Below are 19,372 nucleotides of genomic sequence, written 5' to 3' on the forward strand. Positions count from 1 at the left end.
GCATCACAAAATGACAAAATCTTAGTGGAGAGCTACTTTAGTCTGTTTCCAAACATGGAGGATTATACTTGTAATAATTCCAAAGAAGAATAAATAGACACATACAGAATCCACACAACCTCTCTAGCTCCCTGTTTGAAAACTTTTGATCCATTTTGTCGATTTCAACCTGTTTTGATGAAGTAAGAACTAAAATTATGAAAGCTTGCATATTCATTTTAAAAATAGAACCATAACAAAAATAAATGTTACAGTGCATTTGAAGAGGAAATGGACAAATAAAGCTTTTAAATGAGGCTCCCTTTGTTCTGTTCTCCTGTTCTTAAGAACAGAAGTTATTTCCTTTCCTATGTATTCTGAAGGATATTTTCCTTAGAAAACTTGTAATTACTTGTACTTCTTCCTCTCTAAAATATCTACAAATTCTCTTGAAGCTTAGAATGTACTTTTGTTACCTGAATGAACTAGGAACTGTTTCTTTCTCAAGGTCCTTTGAAAGGTAAATATCAAGAGAGATAAGCACACATTCCCCTCCCCCACTGCTGGGAATGAACCTACAGCCTACATTCCCAGCCCAAGCACCCAATTTTAATATCTGAGTTTCTGTGAGAGAGGAGGAGCCTAACTTTTGTGAGCAACTTGATCTGAGTTGGAAAATTGTTTCCTGTCATAAAGATATGAGCAGTTAGATTTTCCTGTGCATACAACCAATTAGCTAACAGAGGTGGCCACCCCAATTACCAGGTGAATATATGATAATTTATATGTGACAAATAGTGGTATTAATTTCTTTTTATAAGGACTAGTTATTTCTTACCTTGCCAACCATATGTGTGGTGGGTAATATCTTGTAGGTTGTATACATAGATGAGATTACTTTCTGTTATTCCAAGGTTTTAAGGTGTTATTCCATGATATGCATAACATTCATGTGAAATGATTATTCAGTAACAAAGCTGTTTTCTTTCTTCATAAATCCATGGATTTTCTGGGTTAGTCATAGATAGGTTTTCTGAGTTTAGAGAAGACTTTAATTTTATACCCCCAACAAAAGATAATGTGTGGGTGTGTGTGTGTGTGTGTATACATGCACACTTGTCAGGGACATAAATGAGAGTGTGCTAGGAGCCACAAGCAAAAATACGATGTATGGCACCTTTGGTTGTAAAGTGACGCCAGCTAGCCACTGAGATGATTATGTTAAGATTTACATTCATATGGAAATTGGACTCCCGCTGTTCACCTTGGCCTGCTACCGGATTCATGTTACGGGACTCATGGAGAGTTCCCATTGGTTGGGGAAGGATAGTAGGAGGGAATTCCGGGGGAGGTCCGGGGGACCCCCGGTTCCGGGGGACGCACGGTTCCGGTGGAGGCCCGCGTGGGAGGACCGGGTTTGGCTTGCCGGCGGCGGCTTTTTCGAAATAAAGTTTTGTTCCTGCTTGAGTGGCTCGTGATTCTGTGCCCAGCCAAGACTGCGGCATTTGGCGGCCCGTGCGGGGAACGCCTGAAGCTTAGAGATGAGTAAAATTGCTCGCCCCTGAGGGAAGGCAACAGGATGGGTGACCATCTCAAAAAACAGTGTGTTCTTGTTTTGATTTATTTTGTTTTTATTTCAAGCTCCCTAGCCCTAGAATTTTCTCAGGCGAACTGGGAAAAATGGTTGGCTCAAGGTTTGAAGTTATTCGGCCCTGAGAAAGAGAAAATAGATACAACCATTCTCTGTTCCGTTTTTGTTTCATTCTGTTTCGGCTTTGTTTTATGCTATCTTATTGGGTTACGTTACCTTTATAGTAGATTAGAATCCAGTAAAAAACAAACCGAAAAACTGCTAAGTAAATTGTTAGAGGTCCAGACTATGGTAGAAAAAACGCTAGGTCAAGCAAAAGAGAAGGTCTCTCAAGCTAGTCAGACAGAGGAAAATTTAAAAAAAGCAAGCGTAGAGGAAAAGCAGCCATCAGGTGGAGAATTACAACAGGAGGTTGCTACTAACTCCGTTCTATCACCAGAGGGTGTAACTCAACCAACAGCTCCATCTACCGCTGAGCGGCCCTCAACTCCCGTAGTTGATGTACGGAATTCTGAGGCAGGACCCCAAAGATTAGCATGCCCTGTACTTGAGCAGGCAGGAGGGCAACGAATTCACCGTGCTTTAGATTTCAAAACAATAAAGCAATTAAAGGAGGCTGTAACAACCTATGGGCCGCAAGCTCCCTTCACAATAAGCATGGTCGAATCTGTTACCAACTTGGACATGACACCAGCAGATTGGGCTAACATGTGTCGATCTGTGCTAAACGGAGGACAATATTTGTTATGGAAGGTTGCCAATGAGGAATTTTGCATGGAGACAGCTAGGCGAAATGCAGAAGCTGGTTACCCTCAAAGAAATATAGATATGCTTTTGGGAAAGGGACCTTATGAGGGTCAAAGACAGCAAATTGAATATGACCCTGGTGTATACGCACAAATTGCTGTAGATGCAGTTAGGGCATGGAAAACTTTACAGGGGCATGGAGACTTACAAGGTCAATTATCTAAGGTAATACAAGGAACTAATGAACCTTACGCTGAATTTGTAGATAGACTTATTCAGTCAGCCTCTAGGATATTTGGTAATACAGAACAGGTAATGCCATTTATAAAACAACTGGCTTATGACCAAGAAAATCGTTGCTGCAGAGAGGTCATTAGACCATGGAGACATGAAGATTTAAACACATATATTAAATTATGTAGAGACATTAATGAACAAGGGCAAGTCTTAGCAGCAGTACAACAGGCTTTAGATGCCAGGCCAAAAACATGCTATAATTGTAATCAAACAGGACATTTTAAAAGGAATTGCCCCATAAGAGGAGGGTTTAACAAAGCTAGGTATCAAAGGAATAAAATACCAGGTATTTGCCCACGATGCCATAGAGGGAAACATTGGGCTAATGAATGCCGTTCTCAAACCACCATAGAGGGTATTCCGTTACCAAAAAACGGACAAGGACCAAGTGTTTACCCACGATATCGTGGAGAAAGGTATCAGGCTCCATTGCCAAAAAACGGACTAGAGGGCCCAATGCCCCGGGGCCCAAAACCACAAATATATGGGGCAATGGAGGAACCCAACAGCACCATCAAGGTAGTGCCCAGGACGCATTATCCATTAAATCCCTCATCAGACAAACTAGAGGGAGCACAGGGCTGGACATCTGCGCCTCTGCCAGAGCAGTACTAACTCCAGAGATGGGAGTTCAAATCATTCCCACAGGAGTAAAAGGACCTCTTCCCCAGGGAACAGTAGGCTTATTTTTGGGACGCAGTTCTTCTACACTAAAAGGACTTATGATAAGTCCTGGGGTAATTGATCCCGATTATGAGGGTGAAATAAAAATTATAGCTAGTTCTCCAAGAGGTATATCAGTAATTTCACAGGAGATATAATAGCACAGTTATTAATAATACCCAGCCTGCATGATAAATTTTCCAGTTGTAATGTAGAAAGAGGTTCCAAGGGATTAGGCTCCACAGGTGTAGATTGGGCTATGCTGTCTTTAAATTTAGATTCTCGCCCAATGCTAAAATTAAATATTCAAGGACATGACTTTAATGTGCTGCTGGACACAGGAGCTGACCTTAGTGTCATCTCTCGTCAAGAATGGCCAAAATATTGGCCATTACAACAAGCCACTCAAACGCTTCGAGGCCTAGGAGTGGCGACTAATCCCGATAGAAGCGCAATGGTATTAGATTGGAGGGATCCTGAAGGATGTGAAGGAACTATATAGCCCTATGTATTAGATCATCTTCCTGTAAATTTATGGGGACGAGATGTCCTAGATCAATTAGGATTGACATTAACAAATAACATCAATCCTAACGCGCCCACTACTAGGGCTAAACAAGGCTTTAGGAAAGAAAAAAGATTAAGAGAACAAGAACAAGGTATGACAGCACCTATTCAAATAGATCAAGAAATAAATAGACATGAATTGGGTTTTCAGAAAGGGCCACTGAGACAATCAAAATTACTTGGAAATCAGAAAGACCAGTGTGGGTTCCTCAGTGGCCCCTGACTAAAGAAAAGATACAAGTAGCCCATGACTTGGTCAGACAACAATTAGCGGAAGGACATATACAACCTTCCGTATCCCCCCATAATACTCCCATTTTTGTCATTAAAAAGAAATCTGGTAAATGGAGATTATTACAAGATTTAAGAGCCATTAATAATGAGATGGTTATTATGGGACCTGCTCAATCAGGGATTCCTCAATTGTCTGCTTTACCAAAAACCTGGCATGTTTTAGCTATAGATATTAAAGATTGTTTCTTTTCAATTCCAATTCATCCCAAGGATAGTCCACATTTTGCATTTACTATCCCTGCACTGAATCATGAAGGTCCTGATCAGAGATATGAATGGAAAGTACTCCCTCAAGGGATGGCTAACAGCCCAACTATGTGTCAAATTTATGTTAATAAAGCAATCCAGCCACTTAGAAATCAAAATCCTGAACTACAAATATTTCACTATATGGATGATGTGTTATTGGCACATAAAGATAAAAACACATTACTAGAATGTTATGCCACACTTACAAACTTATTGAAAAATTATAATCTAGAGATAGCAATAGATAAAGTACAATTAAATCTTCCAATTAATTATTTAGGAGTTCTATTATCCTCAACCATGATCCGTCCACCAAAAATTCAAATACGAGTAGATCAACTCAGATCACTTAATGACTTTCAAAAGTTATTGGGAGACATAAATTGGATAAGGCCTTATCTAGGCATACCAACAGGAGAGTTAGGACCTTTATTTGATATTCTAAAAGGTCCATCAGATCCAAATTCACCCCGCATGTTAACGCCTGAAGCAAGAAAAGCATTAAAAATCATTGAAACATATATGGAAAATATGCATTTGGATAGAATTGATATAAGTTTGCCTTTATTATTTATTGTACTACCAACAAAAAATATTCCTACAGGAGTATTTTGGCAGGAAGGTCCATTATTGTGGATACATTTATCTTATTCTCCTAATACTATTCTTACTAGATATCCTGAGGCTGTAGGACAATTAATACTCAAAGGAATAAAAGCAGCTAAGGGAGTATTTGGGATTTCTCCCAATAAAATTATTACTCCATATACTATGGATCAAATTGATGAGTTAGCTAATGAGTTAAATACTTGGGCAATAATCATGTGTAAAACTAGTGTTTCTTTTGATAATCACTTACCATCTAATCCTTTGTTGTCTTTTTGGTCTAAGCATCCTGTAGTTTTTCCAAAAATGACAAGAAAAACCCCTATCATAAATGCTCCAAATATATTCACTGATGGGTCAAACAATGGTACAGCAGCAGTAGTTACTCCTGATCAAACTTTTACATTTTTAGTACCCAAGCAATCAGCTCAAAAGGTAGAGCTTAATGCAGTATTACAAGCTTTTATGATGTTTAAAGATTCTGTATTTAATTTATTTTCTGATAGTCAATATGTAGTTAATGCTATAGTATCCCTTGAAGATGCTGGTAGGATTTCACCTTCTTCTACTGTTTTCTCTTTGTTTTCCGCTATACAAAGTCTAATCTGGGACCGAAAAGATCCATTCTTTATAGGTCATATCAGGGCACATACAGGATTGCCTGGAGCCCTTAGTATGGGCAATGAACTAGCAGATAAATCTACACATGACATACATATTTTCTCCACAATAGAAGAAGCTATAAATTTTCATAAAAGGTTCCATGTCAATGCTAATACTTTACAAAAACGTTTTAAAATAACTAAAGAACAAGCCAGACATATAATAAAACAATGTCAAAATTGTGTGACATTTTTACCACAAGTTAATCTTGGAGTCAATCCTAGAGGACTGATACCTAACCATATTTGGCAGATGGACGTCACACACTTGCCAGAATTTGGAAAATTAAAATATTTACATGTTACAGTTGATACCTCTTCCGGATTTTTGATGGGCTCCCTTCATGCCGGAGGAAAAAACTAAAGATGTTATAGCTCATTGCTTACAAAATTTTGCCACTGTGGGCGTTCCAAAACAGTTAAAAACGGACAACGGTCCTGGTTATACTTCCTCCTCTTTTAAACAATTTTGCTCATCATTTGGTATTACTCACATAACAGGAATTCCATACAATCCACAAGGACAAGGCATAGTTGAAAGAGCTCATCAAACTATTAAAATGTACTTATTAAAACAAAAGGAGGGAATTGGAAAGGGGTACATATCCCCCAAAGATAAACTTAAAATAACCCTTTTTACTCTAAACTTTTTAAATTTAGATTCATCGGGACTTAGTGCTGCGGAAAGACATTTGTACCCCAAAAATGTACATAAGCCTAAGGTACTTTGGAAAGATATTCTAACAGGACAATGGAAAGGCCCAGATCCAGTGATAGTCTGGAATCGGGGCGCTGTCTGTGTTTTCCCACAGGATGAACAGCAACCGATTTGGATTCCAGAGAGATTAACTAAAACAATTTCTACAGAAAAAGAAGATGATTTGACTCAAATCCATAACAGCTGACATCCAGAGCTCCGGCTTGGCTATTCTTACATCTGCGACAGTGATTAACCAAGGTGGTTTTTTTTCAATATCTATTTTATTATTGCATTTTTCCACATCATAAAGTTCTATTTTATTTTTGAGCTCATACAAACCTAGGTTAATGTTTTTCTGATCAGTTTTATTTTTTGACTGTGTTTTATTTTTTTGACTGTGGAGTTTTTAAACATTGCAATGGAGATTTCACCTAAGTATAGTTACAAGGCCTTTATTTACTATTGTCTTATGTGTTGTATGTTGTGTGCACACTTCTGTTTAGTGTTGTATGTCTGTATGTGTGTATGTCCATATTTCTTATATGAGGAGCGCTCATGAAAAAATGGATCCGAATTTTTTCTTTTTTTTTTTTCTTTTTTTTTTTTTATAGTTTTTTTTTTTTAATTATTTTATTGTTGGTTGTTCAAAACATTACATAGTTCTTATTATACCATATTTCACAGATTGATTCAAGTGGGTTATGAACTCCCATTTTTACCCCGTATACAGATTGCTGTGTCACATCAGTTACATTTCCATTGATTTACAAATTGCTTTTCTAGTGACTGATGTATTCTGCTGTCTATCCCATTCTCCACTGTCCCCTCACCCCTCCCCTCCCCTCCCCTCCCCTACTCTCTCTCCATCCCCTCTACTATAAATCGTTTCTTCCACTTATATAATTTTTCTCCTACTCCTCCTTTCCTCTTATATGTAATTGTGTATAACCCTGAGGCTCACCTTCCAGTTCCATGCAATTTCCCTTAACTCTCACTTTCCCTCCCACCTATCATCCCTGTTTAATGTTATTCTTCTTCTCCAGCTCTTCGTCTCTACCCTGTCCTTGGTTACTCCCCTTATATCAAAGAAGACATTTGACATTTGTTTTTTAAGGATTGGCTAGCTTCACTTAGCATAATCTGCTCTAATGCCATCCATTTCCCTCCAAATTCTATGATTTTGTCATTTCTTATTGCAGAGTAATACTCCATTGTGTATAAATGCCACATTTTTTTAATCCATTCATCTATTGAAGGGCTTCTAGGTTGGTTCCACAATCTTGCTATCGTGAATTGTGCTGCTATGAACATCGATGTAGCAGTGTCCCTGTAGCATGCTCTTGTTAGGTCTTTAGGGAATAGACCGAGGAGGGGAATAGCTGGGTCAAATGGTGGTTCCATTCCCAACTTTCCAAGAAATCTCCATACTGCTTTCCAAATTGGCTGCACCATTTTGCAGTCCCACCAACAATGAACAAGTGTACCCATTTCCCCGCATCCTCGCCAGCACTTGTTGTTGTTGGATTTCTTAATGGCTGCCAATCTTACTGGAGTGAGATGGTATCTTAGGGTGGTTTTGATTTGCATTTCTCTGACTGCTAGCGATGTTGAGCATTTTTTCATGTACTTGTTGATTGATTGTATGTCCTCCTCTGAGAAGTGTCTGTTCAGGTCCTTGGCCCATTTGTTGATTGGGTTATTTGTTATCTTGTTATCTAATTTTTTGAGTTCTTTGTATACTCTGGATATTAGGGCTCTATCTGAAGTGTGTGGGGTAAAGATTTGTTCCCAGGATGTAGGCTCCCTGTTTATCTCTCTTATTGTTTCTTTTGTTGAGAGAAAACTTCTTAGTTTGAGTAAGTCCCATTTGTTGATTCTGGTTGTTAACTCTTGCGCTATGGGTGTCCTATTGAGGAATTTAGGGCCTGACCCCACAGTATGTAGATCATAGCCGACTTTTTCTTCTATCAGACGCCGTGTCTCTGATTTAATATCGAGCTCCTTGATCCATTTTGAGTTAACTTTTGTGCATGGCGAGAGAAAGGGATTCAGTTTCATTTTGATGCAAATGGATTTCCAGTTTTCCCAGCACCATTTGTTGAAGATGCTATCCTTCCTCCATTGCATGCTTTTAGCCCCTTTATCAAATATAAGATAGTTGTAGTTTTGCGGATTGGTTACTGTGTCTTCTATTCTGTACCATTGGTCCACTCGCCTGTTTTGGTACCAGTACCATGCTGTTTTTGTTACTATTGCTCTGTAGTATAGTTTGAAGTCTGGTATCGCTATACCGCCTGATTCACACTTCCTGCTTACCATTGTTTTTGCTATTCTGGGTCTTTTATTATTCCATATGAATTTCCTGATTGTTTTATCTATTTCTACAAGAAATGCTGTTGGGATTTTGATTGGGATAGCATTGAACTTATAGAGAACTTTTGGTAATATCGCCATTTTGATGATGTTAGTTCTGCCTATCCATGAGCAGGGTATATTTTTCCATCTTCTGAGGTCTTCTTCTATGTCTCTTTTTAGGGTTCTGTAGTTTTCATTGTATAGGTCTTTCACCTCTTTTGTTAGATTGATTCCCAGGTATTTTATTTTTTGGGGGGATATTGTGAATGGAGTAGTTGTCCTCATTTCTGTTTCAGAGGATTTGTCGCTGATATACAGGAATGCATTTGATTTATGCGTGTTGATTTTATATCCCGCCACTTTGCTGAATTCATTTATTAACTCTAGTAGTTTCTTTGTAGACCCTTTTGGGTCTGTTAGGTATAGAATCATATCGTCTGCAAATAGTGATACTTTAAGTTCTTCTTTTCCTATTTTTATGCCTTTAATTTCTTTCGTCTGTCTAATTGCTCTGGCCAGTGTTTCGAGGACTATGTTGAACAGAAGTGGTGAGAGAGGGCATCCCTGTCTTGTACCAGATCTTAGAGGGAATGCCTTCAATTTTTCTCCATTCAGGATGATGCTGGCCTGTGGCTTATCATAGATTGCTTTAACAATGTTGAGGAATGATCCTGTTATCCCTAATTTTTCTAGAGTTTTGAACATAAAGGGATGCTGTACTTTGTCGAATGCCTTTTCTGCATCTATCGAGATGATCATATAGTTCTTATTTTTAAGTCTATTGATGTGATGAATAACATTTATTGATTTCCGTATATTGAACCAGCCTTGCATCCCAGGGATGAATCCTACTTGATCATGGTGTATAATTTTTTTGATATGTTTTTGAATCCGATTCGCCAGAATTTTATTGAGGATTTTTGCATCTAGTTTCATTAGAGATATTGGTCTGTAGTTTTCTTTCTTTGAAGTGTCTTTGTCTGGTTTAGGAATCAGGGTGATGTTGGCCTCGTAGAATGTATTTGGAAGTTCTCCCTCTTTTTCTATTTCCTGAAATAACTTGAAAAGTATTGGTGTTAGTTCCTCTTTAAAGGTTTTGTAAAATTCTGCTGTATACCCATCCGGTCCTGGGCTTTTCTTAGTTGGTAGTCTTTTGATGGTTTCTTCTATTTCCTCTATTGTTATTGGTCTGTTTAGGTTGTCTATATCTTCCTGACTCAATCTGGGCAGATCATATGACTTAAGAAATTTATCGATGCCTTCACTATCTTCTATTTTATTGGAGTATAAGGATTCAAAGTAATTTCTGATTATCTTCTGTATTTCTGAAGTGTCTGTTGTGATATTGCCTTTTTCATCCCGTATGCTAGTAATTTGGGTTCTCTCTCTTCTTCTCTTCGTTAGCATGGCTAAGGGTCTGTCAATTTTATTTATTTTTTCAAAGAACCAACTTTTGGTTTTGTCAATTTTTTCAATTGTTTCTTTTGTTTCAATTTCATTAATTTCAGCTCTGATTTTAATTATTTCTTGCCTTCTACTTCTTTTGCTGTTATTTTGCTCTTCTTTTTCTAGGATTTTGAGATGAAGTATGAGATCATTTATTTGTTGGTTTTTTCTTTTTTTAAGGAATGAACTCCAAGCAATGAATTTTCCTCTTAAAACTGCTTTCAATGTGTCCCATAGATTCCGATATGTTGTGTCAGTGTTTTCATTTATCTCTAAGAATTTTTTAATTTCCTCCTTGATGTCTTCTATGACCCATTGGTCATTCAGTAACCTATTGTTCATTCTCCACGTGGTGCATGATTTTTCCTTCCTTCTTTTATCGTTGATTTTCAGTTTCATTCCATTATGATCAGATAGGATGCATGGTATTATCTCTACTCCTTTATATTGTCTAAGAGTTGCCCTGTGACATAATATATGATCTATTTTTGTGAAGGATCCATGTGCTGCTGAGAAAAATGTGTAACTACTTGATGTTGGGTGGTATATTCTATATATGTCAATTAAGTCTAGGTTGTTAATTGTTTTGTTGAGATCTATAGTTTCCTTATTTAACTTTTGTTTGGAAGATCTGTCCAGTGGTGAGAGAGGTGTGTTGAAGTCTCCCATGATTATTGTATGGTGGTCTATTAGACTCTTGTACTTGAGAAGAGTTTGCTTGATGAACGTAGGTGCACCATTGTTTGGGGCATATATATTTATGATTGTTATGTCTTGTTGGTGTATGGTTCCCTTGAGCAGTATGCAGTGTCCCTCTTTATCCTTTTTGATTAATTTTGGCTTGAAATCTATTTTGTTTGATATGAGTATGGACACTCCTGCTTGTTTCCGCAGTCCATATGAGTGGAATGATTTTTCCCAGCCTTTCACCTTCAGTCTATGTATATCTTTTCCTATCAAATGCGTCTCCTGTAGGCAACATATTGTTGGATCTTGTTTTGTGATCCATTCGACTAGCCTGTGTCTCTTAATTGGTGAGTTTAAGCCATTAACATTTAGGGTTATTATTGAGATTAGGTTTGTTCCTCCAGTCATATTTGTTTATTTATGTTACTAAACCTGATTAGTTTTCCTCTTTGGTTACTTTCCCCCCTTTACTGTCCTACCTCCCACTGATGGTTTTCAATGTTATTTTCAGTTTCCTCTTCCTGTAATGTTTTGCCAAGGATTTTTTGAAGAGATGGTTTTCTAGCTGCGAATTCTTTTAACTTTTGTTTATCGTGAAAGGTTTTAATTTCATCTTCCATCCTGAAGCTTAATTTCGCTGGATACACGATTCTTGGTTGGAGCCCATTTTCTTTCAGTGTTTGAAATATGTTATTCCAGGATCTTCTAGCTTTCAGAGTCTGTGTTGAGAGATCAGCTGTTATCCTGATTGGTTTGCCCCTAAATGTAATCTGCTTTCTTTCTCTTGTAGCTTTTAAAATTCTCTCCTTATTCTGTATGTTGGGCATCTTCATTATAATGTGTCTAGGTGTGGATCTCTTATGATTTTGCACTTTTGGCGTCCTGTAGGCTTCTAGGATATGGGATTCTGTTTCATTCTTCAAGTCTGGGAAGTTTTCTCGTATTATTTCATTGAATAGATTGTTCATTCCTCTGGTTTGGAGCTCTGTGCCCTCCTGTATCCCAATGACTCTTAAGTTTGGCCTTCTAATGTTATCCCATATCTCTTGGATGTTCTGCTCATGGTTTCTTAGCAGTCTTGCTGAACTGTCTATGTTCTTCTCAAGTTGAAATACTTTGTCTTCATTGTCTGATGTTCTATCTTCTAAGTGATCTATTCTGCTGGTAGTATTGTCAATTGAGGTTTTAAGTTGGTTTATTGCTTCCTGCATTTCTAGGATTTCTATTTGTTTGTTCTTTATTACTTCTAACTCCCTGTGAAATTGATCTTTTACTTCCTGGATTTGTTTCTGTAGTTCCTTGTCAATGTGATCTTTCATTGTCTGATTTTGCTGTCTCATGTCTTCCTTGAGAGTCCAGATCATCTGAAGCATGTATATCCTGAACTCTTTATCTGACATTCCATCTGTTGCAGCTATTACCTCTTCTAGGGTTGAGTTGACCTGCATTGCTTGTGGTCCTTTCTTTCCTTGTCTCTTCATGTTGCTTGCGTTTCTTTCTGCTTCGTGAAACTGTTGTGTTTTTGAAATTTTTCCCCCTGTTTATTTTTGTTGCTCTTGTATATTTGGGATATCTCTCTTGTAGGGCGGGTCGTGGCTGTGAACCTCCTCTAATCAGGGTGATCTATATACTACGCTGGTTGGTCGTAGGTCTGCCCGCCCTGCGGGCACGGGTGGCTGCTCTACTCTGCCCCCACTCCAATTGCGGTGACGTTCCTACCACGTCTTCGGATCGTTGGTCCTGATCCGGACGTGGGCAGCAGCTCTTCTCCACCCCTACTCCAATTGATGTGACGTGTCTACCACGCTGGTCGGCCTCCAAGCCTGATCCGCCGGTGGGTCTCAGATCTGCCCACCCTGCGGGCCTGGGCTGCAGTTCTGCTCAACCCCCACTCCCAGTGGGGGTACCTAACTGCCTCTCCAACGGGTCTCTGGGCTCCTTCCGGACACTGGCGGCGGCTCTGTTCAACCCCCACTCCAACCAGTGTGACGTGACTGCCTCGATGCTACTCGTCCACTACACTGGCCGGCTGCCGAGCCTGTCCTGCCAGTGGGACGCAGGACTGCCTACCTTGCAGGGTCAGACGGCAGCTCTTCACGGCCTCTACTCCAAGTGGGTTGACTTGGCTACCCTGCCGTCGGGTCGCTGGTCCTGTTCCAGACGTGGGCGGCTACTCTCCTTGGCCCCAGCTGCAGTTGGGGTGTCGCGATACCACACCGGCGGGACCCTTAGCCTGCTCTGGGCACAGGAGGCAGCTCCACTCTGCCCTCCAGGCCCCCGCAGCACCCAGCAGGACCCGGAACAAGAAGCAGTCCCTGTAGGATCCCCAACCGTGAGCTAGAGCCGCTTTGGGAGCCAGGAGCCGGTCTCTCAGATCCCCGCCACTTTCTGCTAGGAGCAGGCTCCTCAGGGCAACCGCCGTGGGTTCCCCAATCCCAGGCCAGTGCCGTCCCGGGAGCCCAAGCCTGGCTGCACCAGACTCTCCCTGCTAGGTGCCCAAGCCTGGCCGCACCAAACTCTCCCTGCTCGGTGTACGCTCCCCTGGGAGCAGAGTCTAAGACACACTTCCCGCGGGCTCTCCAGCTCCGGGTCAAAACTGTTCCAGGAGACAGAGTCCCGCTGCCCCTCGTCGCAAGTTTCACTTGTGGCTGGCCTCAGCTCGCGGTCCCCGCAGGCTCCGCGGCCCTGGGCTCAAGCAGCCACGAACCCAGCCTCTCTGATCCCTGCCACACTCTGCTCGGAGCAGGCTCCACAGAGGTACCCCAGCCTCAGGCCCAGGCGGCCCCCGCCCGGGCCTGGCAGCTCCAACCTCTCCCAGCTCAGTGTACGCTCAGACAGGGGCAGGGTCAAAGACACAGTCGCCGCGGGTTCCCTAGCCCCGGGCCAAGAAGGATCTCCCGCCCTGGGCCAAAGCAACCCGGGGAACTAGAATCTGGCCGCTCAAAGCCCGGCGCCCGCCTTGCCAGGGGTGAGGCCTGAAGAGTATTCTCCTCAGAGTTTCCAATCCCGAGCCTGAGCGATCTGTCTGCGCGACGCAGGCAAATACCAGCCTGGAATCACCTGTTCTGTAGTTGAATGAGCTGAGATCGTAGAAAGCAGGGATGATTGCGTCAGCTCTCCATGATGGCGGCTGCAGTTCTCCTGCGTGTTCCGACCGGTGTCGGGAAACGAACTGGACCGATTCTCTCCTGTATTTCAAAGCTGTAATTCAGCACTCAGCGCGGCTAGTGTGCCACTGGCAGGAGCCTGCAGAATCCGCTTCGCTGTAATCCCTCTCTGGTACCTCGCGGCTAATTAACTCGGGCGCGTCCCAGACTCCATCCATGGGGCGGTCCGCCGACCAAGTACTGCTTCGCTCCGTGAGGAGAAATCGCCCGCTACCAAGCCCCTGCAGCCGAATCCCGCGCGCTGGAATTTTGACCTCTAGATTCTGGAGCACTTCAATTTCACTGGGGATTCCCACCAAGGTAGCCTTCAGCCATTTCACCTCGTGTTTCTCCCACACAGTGGCGCAGCGTACTGGTGTGCTGGACTCCCTTGGCCGCCATCTTCCCCCTCCCCCCCGAATTTTTTCTTTATTCACGTGATTTATATGGTTTAATTTAAATTAGGTGAACAGCTGTTTATGATTGTTTTTAAAGATGGTTAACAGATTTGTTTGTTTACTAATTTAAATTAGGTAAACAGCTGTTAAGGATTGTTTTTAAAGGAGTTTAACAGATCTGTTTGTTTACTTTCACCTTTCCTTTTCATTATATTTAATAATTCTGTTCAGGATACTGTCTTTTTAGCATCATTGCCAGAATTTCCATCTCCATCCCAATTCCGGTGAAGACTGAGATAAAACCAAACTACAGTTTCTATGATAGCTATCACAATAAACTGTATAAACTGATGCATCAATGAATATAACTCAACAAGTAATGCTTAATCAAGGACTTGATTTACTTTGGGAGGAAATGGACATATTGATAGACTCCTCCAATTTGAACTGCTTGCAGAACTTGCCTGGACTATATATCAGTTACATACATTGTGAAATATCATCTGGTACACCGAATTGTGGTACTGCTGGCATATCTTTGCTGATGGTGTCACCAGTGATGCAATTTCCTTGCCAGCTCACCCCATGTTTATTGTGGTAATACTGGCATATCTTTGCTGATGGTGTCACCAGTGACGCAATTTTTCCAAAGGAACCATCAATTGGCTTGGTGTCGTGGCATTTCTGTATCCGCCTCCCTTCTACTAGTGATGGTCTAAAATTTGGGGGCCAACAGAGGTGAGGCAAAGAACCTCACCCCCCCACTGGCACCAAGGCTAAATTTGGGGGCCAACAGAGGTGAGGCAAGAACCTCACCCCCCCACTGGTGCATAGGCCTATCCACAAGCATGGCTGAATGCTGGACCGGTAGTCAGTGACGGGTTGATCTGATTACAGTGGATTCAACCTAAGACAGGAAGCTGACGCCTAAAGGTCAGTTCTCCCATGACGGGTAAGAACCATATGTTAAATTGGACAACCTACCAGGCACGGTCCCTAGCCACATTGCTTGTTGCTTAATTAAACAGAAGGGGGCAAGAGTGCATCTCCATGATATTATTAATGACTACTCATCTATTCTCTTAACTGTTACATAAATCTGGAACCCATTGCCCATGAGTAGTTAATTGATAGCATACTTTTCTTTAAGGGGATGTATTAATTAAAGTGTTTAGTAAGAATACTATAGTGCCAGATTTTATAAATATTGTGTATCACGTCTTTTATGCATATTTTGATGGTAACATAATTGATAGCTATCTATTTGAAAAGAAATATGCTATCTAATGAATTAAATGATATGATTGAAACTCTACTAGAACATAGATTATGGAAACTATTTAGCAGTTATTCTTTCTATAGAAATCGGATATATGAAGTATAGATAGGTGGAATTAAAAAATATAAAGAAAAGGTTGTCCCAGCTAATTGTTAAAGCTAAGATAGAACGTAGTAGAAAGGCTATTTCTAAGGTCACCTTATGCTGTTATCCTGAGTTAAGGACATTTTGGAATGCAGCCTAATCAGAAATCCTAAAGGAAGAGTTCAAAAAATAGACCGTAATATGTTACCATCTCTTTAATCATCTAATGTAGGCATTTCAAAAAGATGAGAAAATCCCAGCCACAAATTGTGGATTAACCATATATTTATCTCTTCACAGGAATTTTTAAAAGAAGAGGTAGGGCTGTTGTCTCATTTATATTGTAATATTTATAAAACTTTCATACTCAACTTGTTACATATTTCATAATGAGTTAAAACCATAACCTCCTAATTCCTTTGTATCTCATTTTTGATGTCATTTGCTCAAAGGATCAGGTCTTTTTCATGTGTAGGTTTTTCTCCTCAAAAAGAGGTTTTACTTCCAGACATTTAATCCTTTGTTTTGTTATAAACATTTAAAAAAATTGAATTATTTTGTCATTTACTGACATAATGTTACCTTTTCAGGAATAATACATGTTTCAAATGTAGTGATTAAGAGTGGGCAAAAGAAATGTCAGCTTACATTATCTTCAATCATAGAGTGATCCTCTTTCCTGGATCTCTCAGTTTGAGTTCCCTAAAACTAAAAATCAAATGTTGCTGTAAGACTAAAAATTAAAATAATAATAATAATAATAATAATACCACCACGGGTATATTATCTACTACTTGAATTAATCTTGGTTACACATTGGTGTTTGAGTTCAAGTCATCATGTTATCATAGGATACATATACTTCAGTTTCAATTCATATTATACAGAAAAATATTATGTCCTCAGTAAAACCTCACACATAAAACCCCAAACAGTGTTTTTATTTGATTTTAGTTTTCTTTAATGACTGTAAGGCATTTTATTTGATTTTAGTTTTCTTTAATGACTGTAAGGCATTGTGAAGCACTTGTTTCTGTCATACTGTACCATATCATCAATTCCAGGATATGTTTATGTGCTAGAATACCAATATCATCGGTGTTCTAGTTATTCTATTATTAAATTAACTTCAGGATCTTAAAAGATTATGCCATGTGCAAACTGTATCTAAACTGTATCTACTACATTTATTTCATTTTGAAGTGTTGCTCAGCAAAATATTTGTGTATGTTCATTGCCTTTTGTGACTATTGTAGTTGGACACTTAAGGTTATGGTCTTAAAGAAATGTAAGCTGTTAATTAAGACAGTAAGTTGTTGGTAGTCACTGTATAATGTAGAGGGATATGCTTTGAATATAAAATATCATTTGGATTTGCTCATATAAATTCTTAAAAACAAATGCACTGATAAATTACTAAGAAGTAGTATCCATTAGATATTTGTATTTGAGAAAAATTAAAATCTCAAATATAAATGATTTTAAGAAGATGAGTTACATAAAGAATAAGAAGGAGTGTGTTTCATAGAAACCAATAAATTTCAAAATGAAAATTCTGAATCAAGAAATAAGTGAATTTCACTTTTATGTACATCTGTAAAGCACTAATTTGTAAACAAAGGCAATAGATAAATAGAAGAAAAACCAATAGAGCACAAGGAACAGGTTTAGGGAGGAAGGACAAGAAAGAGGAAGTACCAGAATCTGAACTGGAGCAAATTATATTACAAACTTGTTTGATCATGTCAAAATGAAATCTGATATTATGTAATAATATAATGCATGAATAAAAAAAAGGAAAAATCACATTTAGAATTTTTTCATACTGGAATATGGCATAATGCCAAAATCAATGCCTTGGGGAAATCTATCTTATAGGTTCTTTGACTTTCCCTAATATATAATTTGAAATTTAAGAATATGCAATAAGTTGGTGGTTTAAGAAACCACATACAAGGATGTAACATCGTTCCAATTGCTACTTTGATGTATGTTCAACAAGCTGATCTGACATTTGCAAATTATTCTACATTTCATGATGAAATTTGCATTTCTGAGAACCATCACTCTTCAAAGAAGAAAAGCATTATTGGTCTACAAAAGCCAACACCCATTATGTTGTCTCACCCTAAGTTATTTGTACCTTGTCAGACTTAATAGAGTGTACTTGAGATAAAACAAGTGCTTTATTAAACTGTGTTATCCCATAATGATAATTATAGTGTATAATTTGAAAAATAGATATGTACTAACAAAAATATTTCATGGAAAACAATGTTATAAATTATAATCTTTAACTTGTTTCTTGGCAAGAAAATTTGAAATAGGCTTTTATAACATTTTATTTTTGAATATATGCTTCCTTTGTAGTTGGACACTTATTAAATTTTAATTTAATACAATGAGTATGCATCACTTTTAGAACAAGATAAAAGGAAAACATGGAATTTACTGAATATTGTATTATTCTATCTAGTACTTAATATGTTAAAAAGCGTGAGTATATAATTTTGAAGTAATTTACAAGTATATGGGACTATAAATTTGTTGCATGCTTTTGCAGACATGTCTATTTTAGGTTTTAACCATTTGGAAGCTCCATCTCATTATTGGTGGAGACCGATTCAGTTTTAAGGTCATTCCAAGGATTCAGTGTTATTACAGGAAAAGCTTTTACCAATGAAAATGAAATTCATATCCTAGGGGCAAAGATTGAGGGGAAATAATGAAACAAAAAATTTAAAAATTAAATTAATAGACTTGTCTCTAGGAAGGCTAGACACACTCTGTCCTTGCCCCAAGAAAGCTATAGAATAAAGATTATTTGCTGAAGGACAAACTGTAGAAAGAAAACAGCACAATCATATATATATGATTTTTCTAAAGGAACATAAAGTATCCAGAGACCTAACAACACTTAACTGACCACAGGGGGCCATTCAGTCTGAGACAGATTCCTACAACTAGAGAAGCAGAACTAAAGTCAGTCAAAGGCCAGAGATCCAATCAGAGAAATGTCAGTTTGAAAAATTGTGAGAAAAAGTAGCAGGTGAAAACTGAGTTTCAGAAATTCCTTGGCATTTGCCTGGATACAAACTTCATGGCTTTTGTGCAATCACCATTTTCTTTTTAGACAGATTCAGGAAATAACCAGCAGATAGTGAGGGAGCAGTGAGGATAACAGGAGGGCTTCCTGGGTAGTAAGAAGGGATGGCATCCAAAACTGGTGGATGATACTCTCTTCATTTTATCAAAAGACAAGGCAGAACATACTCCAAAGATAAGACAGTCCCATTGTAGAGATTTTGTTTTTTAAATAATTCTGAGAAACAAAATTAGACTGTAGAATAAAAGTAGAAAAGTGATCGATGGAAGGAACATAAGAAGCAAAAGCAGAAAACTAGAATAAGTAGAGAAAAGGTTTACGAGCAACAGGTGGTGTTTAACAAATGATGAATTTGTTTTCTAAATGGTATAAGTTAGCACAGGGAAAGAAGCTACAATTTAAATAGTGGAAGGCAAAAACAGAAAAGAAAATCCCATGTTTCAGAATTTAACATAATTAATTGGAAATTTACAATGAATAAAGACGGTAATGAGGAAAGCTTGAGTCCAAACCTAA

The sequence above is a fragment of the Spermophilus citellus genome, assembly GCF_964194105.1.
Source record: "Spermophilus citellus genome assembly, chromosome: 1".
Taxonomy (NCBI): Eukaryota; Metazoa; Chordata; class Mammalia; order Rodentia; family Sciuridae; genus Spermophilus; species Spermophilus citellus.